This window comes from Vicia villosa, linkage group LG7, assembly GCF_029867415.1.
Source record: "Vicia villosa cultivar HV-30 ecotype Madison, WI linkage group LG7, Vvil1.0, whole genome shotgun sequence".
In the NCBI taxonomy this organism is placed as follows: Eukaryota; Viridiplantae; Streptophyta; class Magnoliopsida; order Fabales; family Fabaceae; genus Vicia; species Vicia villosa.
In genome coordinates this window covers 72,402,951-72,412,725 of record NC_081186.1, presented here as the reverse complement: position 1 = coordinate 72,412,725, position 9,775 = coordinate 72,402,951, and the positions used below count along the sequence as shown (strand labels likewise).

The 9,775-nt window shown below is 35.1% G+C and overlaps 1 long non-coding RNA gene across 1 annotated transcript; it reads left to right on the top strand.

The window, feature by feature from the left end:
- The first annotated feature begins 7,110 nt into the window (after positions 1–7,110).
- Positions 7,111–7,874, top strand: LOC131617426 (uncharacterized). The gene is made up of 3 exons (XR_009288580.1): positions 7,111–7,207; positions 7,364–7,492; positions 7,690–7,874. It is a non-coding gene; the product is annotated as an uncharacterized LOC131617426 (long non-coding RNA).
- Positions 7,875–9,775: the final 1,901 nt, after the last annotated feature.

Here is a 9,775-nt window from a genome sequence, read left to right as displayed (position 1 = left end):
AATTTTGCAGATTGTGATATTGATATATCAGAAGTTGTTGAGCCAAGAAGCAACGCATCAGAAGCAGAGCTCCTCAGAAGCAAAGAACCAGAAGATCAAGTATCAGCTTCTCTGGAGGATCTAAGTATTTCTGAAGAACCATCTGTCAGAAGATCATCCAGACTCATCTCTGGTCATTCAGAAGATGTCATTCTTGGAAAGAAGGATGATCCAATCAGAACAAGAGCATTCCTTAAGAACAATGCAGACTGTCAATTAGGTCTTGTATCTTTGATCGAGCCAACTTCTGTTGATCATGCTCTAGAAGATCCAGACTGGATAATTGCTATGCAAGAAGAACTGAATCAGTTTACAAGGAATGATGTTTGGGATCTTGTTCCTAGACCAGATGGATTCAATATAATTGGTACAAAATGGGTCTTCAGAAACAAGCTCAGTGAGAAAGGTGAAGTGGTAAGAAACAAAGCCAGACTGGTGGCTCAGGGTTATAGTCAGCAAGAAGGGATTGATTATACAGAAACCTTTGCACCAGTGGCCAGGTTAGAATCTATTCGTCTATTAATTTCTTTTGCCACTCAACATAACATCACTCTCTATCAAATGGATGTTAAGAGTGCCTTCTTAAATGGTTATATAGATGAAGAAGTTTATGTCCATCAACCTCCTGGTTTTGAAGACTCTATGTCTCCGAATCATGTGTTTAAACTAAAGAAATCATTATATGGATTGAAGCAAGCTCCCAGAGCTTGGTATGAACGCTTAAGTTCTTTCCTTCTAGATAATGGTTTCACTAGAGGAAAAGTGGACACTAGTCTCTTTTGTAAAACCTTTGAAAAGGATATTTTAATTTGTCAAATATATGTAGATGATATTATTTTTGGAACATCTAATGCTACACTTGGAAAGGAGTTTGCTGAGTCTATGCAGGCTGAGTTTGAAATGAGCATGATGGGAGAACTCAAGTATTTCCTTGGAATACAAATAAATCAAACATCAGAAGGAACATATGTTCACCAAACCAAGTATGTGAAGGAACTTCTGAAGAAGTTTAATCTTCTGGACTGCAAAGAAGCCAAAACTCCTATGCATCCAACATGCATCCTAGGTAAGGATGAGGTAAGTAAGAAGGTAAATCAGAAGTTATACAGAGGTATGATGGGATCTCTCCTACAGTGGAGGTTTCAGTCTGGAAGACAAGAAGTCCTCCGGGATTCTTGATGGGTTGACACAGAGCGTGTCTAGCTAGGGTTCTGTTTTTAATTTTTGTAGTGATTTCCTCTTTGGAAATTCTACTTTGTATTTGCTAGGAATGTTTTTCATCTTGTTAAACATAGGAACCTTTTGTAATATCTTTTGATTATCAATGAAAAAGTTTCTTTGATTTACATTCCAGTGATTCTATTTGTCGTTTTATACATCTGAATCTTTTTAAATTTTCTTTTTGATGTTATGACAAAAAGGGGGAGAAGATAAATGATAAATGATTTGATTAATCTATCAGTTGCTGGGTAAAGGCTCCCACACATTCACTAACAAGAACTGCAAGTTCTACATGGTTTAAGTGTTTTGCAGGTACAGAGAAGTGAAGTGAATCTTCAGAAGCAAACACTAAAAGCAAAACCATAAGAAGCGTTATTCTGTAAAAGGAATAAGCTCTTGGAAACCGAAGCAAGCTGAGTGCTGTCAAGCTTCAGGAATCAGAAGCACGATCAGAAGCACTGATAATAGAATTTGAATATCATTGTCTATCCTGTTCTGACAAAATTCTATTTGCTCTGATACATATAATGTTATGGCTCTGATACATTATTTGCTCTGATACATTATTTCAGCCTATATGGCTCTGATACATATAATGTGTTCAAACATACATTTTATGTTCTAACTCGTTCATGCTGACTTTTGTCGTTTAGTTTTTGTTCTGTAACATTTCAGGATGTAGAGATGCTCTGATGATGCTCTGGTACATTCAACAATGTTCTGATACAAATCTAGCATGAAGTGATGTTGGTAGACATTCAAAGTTCTGAAGCTATCCGAGGGAAGCAGAAATCAGAAGATGTGAATGTTCTAAAAGATCCAGAAAATTCAAGTTCTGAAGCTGTCCTGAATGGAAGCAGAAGTCAGAAGCTGTGAATGTTCTGAAGATCAAAGAAATTCAAGCTGTCCACGATGGAAGCAGGAATCAGAAGCTGTGAGTGTTCTAAGGATCTAAAGAAATTCAAGTTCTGAAGCTGTCCAATGGAAGCAGAAGTCAGAAGCTATGAATTCTCTGAAGGCAGAAGCTTATATGATCGTCTCTACCGAAATAATCAGGGAAGTCTTTTATCAAAGTTCTTCGAGTATTTATTTCAGGGGGAGATTATTTATCTCAGGGGGAGATTGTTAATCTCAGGGGGAGACATATTCATATGCTTATGCTATAGCTGTGTAATTTGTCTTTTGCCGTCTACTCTTTCTGATCGCAAATTCATATCATTTATATATGTTTTTGTCATCATCAAAAAGGGGGAGATTGTTAGAACAAGATTTGTTCTTATCAATTATCTTAGTTTTGATGATAACAATAATATGAATTTTGCTTAAGATAATATGGTACTCTAATCCAATGCAATTTCCCTTTCAGGAAATATATAAAGAGTACGCATAATTAAGCGCTCAGAAGTTGTATCTCAAATGGTTCAGCATGCAACATCAGAACATGGTCTGGCAAGACATCAGAAGATGGTCGAAGCAGAATCAGAACATGGGTCTATGGAAGCATCAGAAGAACAAGAGATCAGAAGCACTGAAGCTCAGAAGATGGTATCACGCTCAGAAGCACTTCAAGGTCAGAAGATCAGAAGATGCTATGCACCAAGCTGTTTTGACTCTGATGATATTCAAACGTCGTATTCACAAACATCAGATCAGAAGGAAGTACAGGTGGCAGACTACGCTGACTGACAAAAGGAACGTTAAAAGCTACTAAAGGCTACGTCAGTAGACACAGCGTGAACAAGGCTCGAGGTAGTTGACAAAAGCGTATAACATTAAATGCGATGCTGTACGGAACACGCAAAGCATTAATTGCACTCAACGGTCATCTTCTCAACGCCTATAAATATGAAGTTCTGATGAGAAGCAAGGTTACCAATTTCTACATCTATTCTGTGAATATCAAACTTGCTGAAACGCTGTTCAATCAAAGCTCAGAATCTTCATCAACTCACTACATTGCTGTTGTAATATTTTAGTGAGATTAAGCTTAAACGTTAAGAGAAATATCACAGTTGTGATTATCGCTTTTAAGAAGCATTTGTAAACTCTTGAATAGATTACATTAAGTTGTAAGGAACTAGAGTGATCGTGTGATCAGTATACTCTAGGAAGTCTTAGCAGTTGGCTGAGCAGTTTGTAACTAGAGTGATCGTGTTGATCAGAATACTCTAGGGAAGTCTTAGGAGTGAACTAAGCCTAGAGTGATCGTGTTGATCAGTAGACTCTAGAAAAGTCTTAGAGGGTATCTAAGCAGTTGTTCCTGGAGTGATCAGTGTGTGATCAGAAGACTCTGGAAGACTTAGTTGCGGACTAAGTGGAAAACCATTGTAATCCGTGCGATTAGTGGATTAAATCCTCAGGTTGAGGTAAATCATCTCTGCGGGGGTGGACTGGAGTAGCTTCGTTAACAGCGAACCAGGATAAAAATAATTGTGCAATTTATTTTTATCGTCCAAGATTTAAAGTCACACTTATTCAATCCCCCCCTTTCTAAGTGTTTTTCTATCCTTCAATCGTATCTTGTGCCTACGTATTCCCTCGTGCAATGGGAAAGTCAGAGCTCCGTAGTTCGGGGTAAAAAACCACGGGTTTGTTGGTTGATTTTAGAAGAATGATGCGTTAGACATCTCAAACATTTGAACTTTTACTTGTTTTGCTCGTCTGAGAGGCTAAATCTTTGTGTTCGTTTCGTGTTGAAATGGCTAAGACACATTCGTTTGAAGTTATTTTTTAAGTGGGTGACAAGTATTAGATCACAAGTATAGAACAACAAACGATCCAATTACGAGGAATCAGAGGAACAAAATGTGTTCAACCAATCGTTTCCTTCCCAAAAGTTTTCTTTATGAAAATGGTGAGGTGGAGGACGAGTCTTAGACAATAGGTCCAACCAAAGATCTAAATGTTCAGAGTTGGAGGAGCAAGTGGTGCTCAACCATCCTTTTTCACATCCACTTTATTATGAAATATTTTGAAAAGGCACCTTGACGCTGGATCGAGGCTTGAGAATTTTTTATTATAAAAGTGTTTTGAGTGGATCGGAAGATCTAAATATGTACAAGGTAATTAATCTTCCCTAAAAAGACTAAGGACATATTTTTGGACTTTTAGATGTTTTAATAATTAAATTAGTTTAATAATCTAATAACTAAATTAATCCTAATAATTTAAATTATTTAACTAGAAAATTGAATGTTTTTTTTTAATATACTAATCATATGACATCTTTTAGGGGGTTTTTCTATTAATTTGAATTGTAACTTGCTAATAAGATGTGATTTCATATTCCTTCACAATGTATACAAATGCCAATTATTCTACAAATCGATTAAAATGAACATTAAATACAAGTTTATAAACCGATTAAAATGAATGTAATATACAAGCTTATAAACAAATTTACATTGTCATTACAATTGCAAATTGATTTACAAATGGATCGAAAGTGAAAATCGCTTGCAAACAAATTAATTTATATTACATTTTACCAACAAATGACATACCGATTACAAATTACGAACCGGTTACAAAACGAAAAATAGTACCGAAACAATATGAATAAATACTGAAAACAGTACACAAGCTTATACCAAAGCAGCCCTGGTGTTATTACAATAGAAATATCGATAAAAACCGAAACGAATCTTATCTTAATTACCGAGAAACAGCCCCTGTTTTATGCAATAACAACACCAATAAAAACCGAAACAGATCGGATCTAAATTACCGGAAAAAAAAGTAGTAGTAACAACACCAATAAGATTTGAAGCGAATAGTATCTAAATTATCGGAAAAAAGCTCAAATATCGTGAGATTACGCAAGAGATTACCAACACAGAATACGCAAACAAAATTATACAACAAATGAATACATATGCACCAGATTACAAAACATTACAAAACAGAACAAAATGAAAGCGAGAAAATTTTGATTCAATTGTTACCGGACACCGACGCGAAGCTATTGAGAAGAAAGAAACAAATTATTGAACTTCTTGTGGCGGCGAATCGAACGAGTTGTTGCGTTCTTGAATGGAGATTGAATCTTGATGCGTCTTGAAATGTTGCCGGTGAATTTCGTGGTGGCTGTTGTCTTGTTATTGGTGTTGGTGCAATTGGGAGGAGATTATAGTGATAAGTTTGGAGGAAGCATGTTGAATTTAGCAGAATTTTGTAACCGTTTTCTTCCTCCTTCTGTTGTGAATTGAGAGCTGTTATATAGTGAGGGATTCTATTCAGTACGTGTGATAGGTTTTGAGAAAGTTCAGGAAGTGGAGATGACTGAGTAAATTATGGAGAGTGACGTTGGGAAGTGGGAGTTAGTATGAGGGAATGGGTCAATTGGTGGAAGAGAGAAATGGGATTGAGAAGTAAACGTGAGAGTTGAATTGGTACATTAAAAGTTTAAAATAAATTAACTAAAAATTCAAATAATTAAAATAAAATTAAACTGAAAATACAGTTAATTATATTTAATTATCTTAGACATTTTTCTAAAAAATAAAATAAAAGGACTCAAAATGAATAAAAATCAGGCATGAGTATGCTCAAAAAATTAAAATGACTACACCAAAATGATCAGCGCAAAATATACTTTCGGAAAATAGACAGGTTTTGACCAAATTTTGCATAAAAAATACACGGTTAAGAAGGCTCTGACAAGTAAAAATGTGACCGCTAAAAGAGTCGAAAAAATAAAATGAGCACACCGGGTTAAACTACGGACCCGTAGATTAATAAAACTGACGTCGGCAAGCTCGATTTTGAAATTTTTCGTCTGCTAATTTTACGTACATTTGAGAATTAATTCAACCGGTCTGTCTATAGATCCAAAAAAATTATTCTGGTTGACATTTTAGACATTATGTGAGATGAAATACATGCTATGATATGCAGGTAATGCGAATGTCTAGTAAATGAATGGACTTATATATATCGAGTGGCAAAATTGGAGTATGACAAAGAGGATTAAAAATGTGCAGAAAAAATTGTAGATGTGGCATAAAAAAAACAGCAACAGTGAGCCGACATGGGAAAGCCATCATGGATCTACAAGTCAAGATCACTTAGGAAATAGCCAAGTTACTCATCAGAATATTCATTAATGGTCAAGAAAAAGAAGACAATTTTGATGAACTTTTAGAAGATAAGATGTAGATGATTTTGGGAATATATTTTTATCTTATAAATATGCATATGATTTTCAAGATATTTGGATGGATATTTATTGTTTTGGGAAATATGATGTACTAGTACATGTTAACTGTTATTGCCAATCTATTGTTATGTTTATGACAGGTTTGAATTTATCATATTCTGTAATGTTTTTTTTATCAAATCACCCTTAAGAACCGATTCTTGTGTAGTTGTGTTGAATCTGTAAAATTAAATAATTATCAGTTAAGTTGGTATTTCACTTGAGAGGTTTGTATCCATTTAAGAGACCTTAGAGGAGATTAGTCTAGTGTAAAATTAAACGAGTATTTAACTGATTAATTAACAGTGTTAAGTTGATAAGGGTAATTTTTATACATTTTAAAAGATCTCAGGGGAGGTTAATGTTTAATATAAAATTAAAGGGAATGTTTGTGTCATTTAAAGAGACCACAAGGGAGATTAGTGTATTCTACTCTACTATCTACCCAATACTAAAGTATTGACCAAACTGTCCATTTTACCCTTCTAAAATAAATTGTTTACCCTTACAAAAGGTTATTAACGTAATTAACAAAATAAATAATACCACATGCCAAACATTGTGTTCATTGGTCAGTTTTTCAATTGTTGTACTTGCACAAGTACTTTTCACTTTTCCCTCCAACCAGACCTCACTCTTTCAAGGAACTAGACCTCACTCTTTCTCAGTCTTCGTTTTCAAGAAGACAGACTCCTGCCTTGCTCTCAAGCGCCTGATACTGTTCTAACACCTTAGTTTTCGATCGCTCAGGTTTGCATCTTCCACCATTCTCCACTTTCCCTTTTACCATCCCTTTCAAATTTCAATTACGTAATTTCCCCCTTTACTCTTTCTTCCTCCTCACTTTCGTTCTATCTCTCCCGTCTTCTCTCTCTACCCACAAACCCTAATACGATTTCTTTAAAGGAGGCGAGGAAGAAACCCTAGAACTCGCAAAGCAGCTGCATCAATGGCGAAGCAGATCCACGAGATCAAGGAATTTCTCTTCCTCCCAGTTTGACTGTTCAAGATTGCAGATTGAGTTCAGTTTATCGGGTCTGTTTTACATTTTTTGAAATTTGAAATCCTAGGTTTTGTGACTTGGTTTGTGTTATTATAATTGTTTTTTAGTTGCTATGTAAAAAAAATTCGATTTCTCTCTCTCTTTCTCTCTCTCTCTACCAGTCCTCAAAACCCTAATCATGATTCAGGCATGATGATTATGATGACAACAACATTTGGATGACATGTAGAGAAGGAAATGGAAGACAAAGCTGCTGCTTTGCGTGAGATGCAGGCCAAGGTCGAGAAATCTTGGAATTGATGAACACCTTCAATGCCAGGTTTGTCACATAGTTCTTGATCTATTATCTTTGTGACATGTCCTACTTACCTTAATATGAAGAAACTATTATAAAAATTTAATTGTATGCTACTGATAATGTTTTTACGTCGATATATTATTCTCTACTTCCCTTAATATGACGAAACTATTATAAAAATTGAATTTTATGCTACTGATATTGCACATCTCAGATGGTTGATGCAAGGTTTGAATTGAAACAATTACTCTACTAGAATCAAAATTATCAGTGTCGTGGTCACAAACTTTTGTCAAAAGCCTACATGTATCTCAATGCTCTGCAAAAATGTCAAGCTGAAAATTTTCTATTTTAATTGATAAGGCTTCTATGCATCATGTTATGATTGTGTTTTAAATATTGAAAAAAATATTCACTTATTTTTGTAATGAATTCTTGCAGACAAATAGTGATTTTGAATGCAAACCTATGGCGCTGTGGCGCACCTCGGAATCAAAAACGCTGTTCCGAAGACGATAATGCAACTCATGAGTGTTGATGGGTTAACAAGAGAAAATGTGGCGAGTCACTTGCAGAAATATCGGCTTTATCTTAATGACCCTGCCACGAATCATCTATTTGCTAGCTCACCTGTGCCGCCTCATTTTCTTCATCCCTTTGCCCGGCCGAATTCCGATCATTATATGCCTTTTGTTCTTGTACATGTACCTGGTATTAACCTTCAGCATCAGCAGCAACTGGCTGCTGCTCAGTATCAACATTAAAGGTTCTTACTTTGTTTCCAACTGGTGATGATTGAATTTGGATCATAATTATATATATAATGTTAGGTCATTGCTGGTGTATTTAATGTTTGGTCAGGTTCTTAGTTGTTAATTTGTGTTAGACTCATTGGTTATCTTGGTGTTAATGTTACTAATTGGTATTGGAGTATATATTCAAAGTTAAACTATGTAGATCCAAAAGCTCCACTGGTCTATTATGAAGTCCCACAGAAAAGAAAATGCCTTCTTCAATTACCCTGTTCATCGTGCGGTCTATATATTCTGCATATCACAGATGCCATCCAAGAGTGGATAGAGCGTGTAGCGAAGATTGCGGTTGATGAAAAAGAAGATTTGAGTGGTATGTAAGATATAGTATTAATGAAAAGGTGCATTGCAACATTTAAATTCTACTATGCTTAACATCATCTTATTTTATAATGATATTATCAACTATGTGCAAATCTTGGTATCTTTTATGGAAATTCTAAATTGCAATTCTATTTCATAATCTGTCATTTGCATAAGGCTTTTTTTTCCATGTGCCCTTCTTCACTTTATGCAATCAAATAACTATTAGTTTACCTATTCTCTTCTCACAAATTAGCTGTCATTTTAATATTGTAAGTCATTCATGCTATAATACCATCTCTTACACTAATTATACTATCTTCAATTAAAGTTAGCAAGTCATTCATGCTATAATAACATCTCTTTCAATTTTGCAATGTAAGTTCAAATATACTTTTTTCAAGCTTGGTTCAGGGCTTTATGCACGTCACTGCTATTTGAAGCCCGGGGGGTGCTATTCTTCCCGACACAACAACTATTGTGAGTCTCTCCGCTATTCTATAGTTGATGTTATAGACCACCAAGATTTAGTTACCGATTCTACTATTCTTCAGGTTTGTGTCTTTTATGTAATGTAAAAATATGCTACAAAACATTAAATTAGTGAATTCCCTATCCTTTTTGGTATTTAACTGCATGTTTGCAACCATTTTGGGAATGTTGTATGTTGTTGTAAGTTTCTTATATTTGGTTTTAGCTGTATATATCCATTAAATATGTTTTTTTCCTTCCAGACGTTTGACTTGGCAACGATGAAGTGGATTTCACCGCAATTTGGAACAAAAATCGAGCACATCAGAAAACGGAAAAACACTTTTCAATTTAAAAACATGTTGATGGTGTTATGGAGTTGTCTTATGGTTTGATACTGGATTTACAACTAGATTCTGCCGGGAAACACC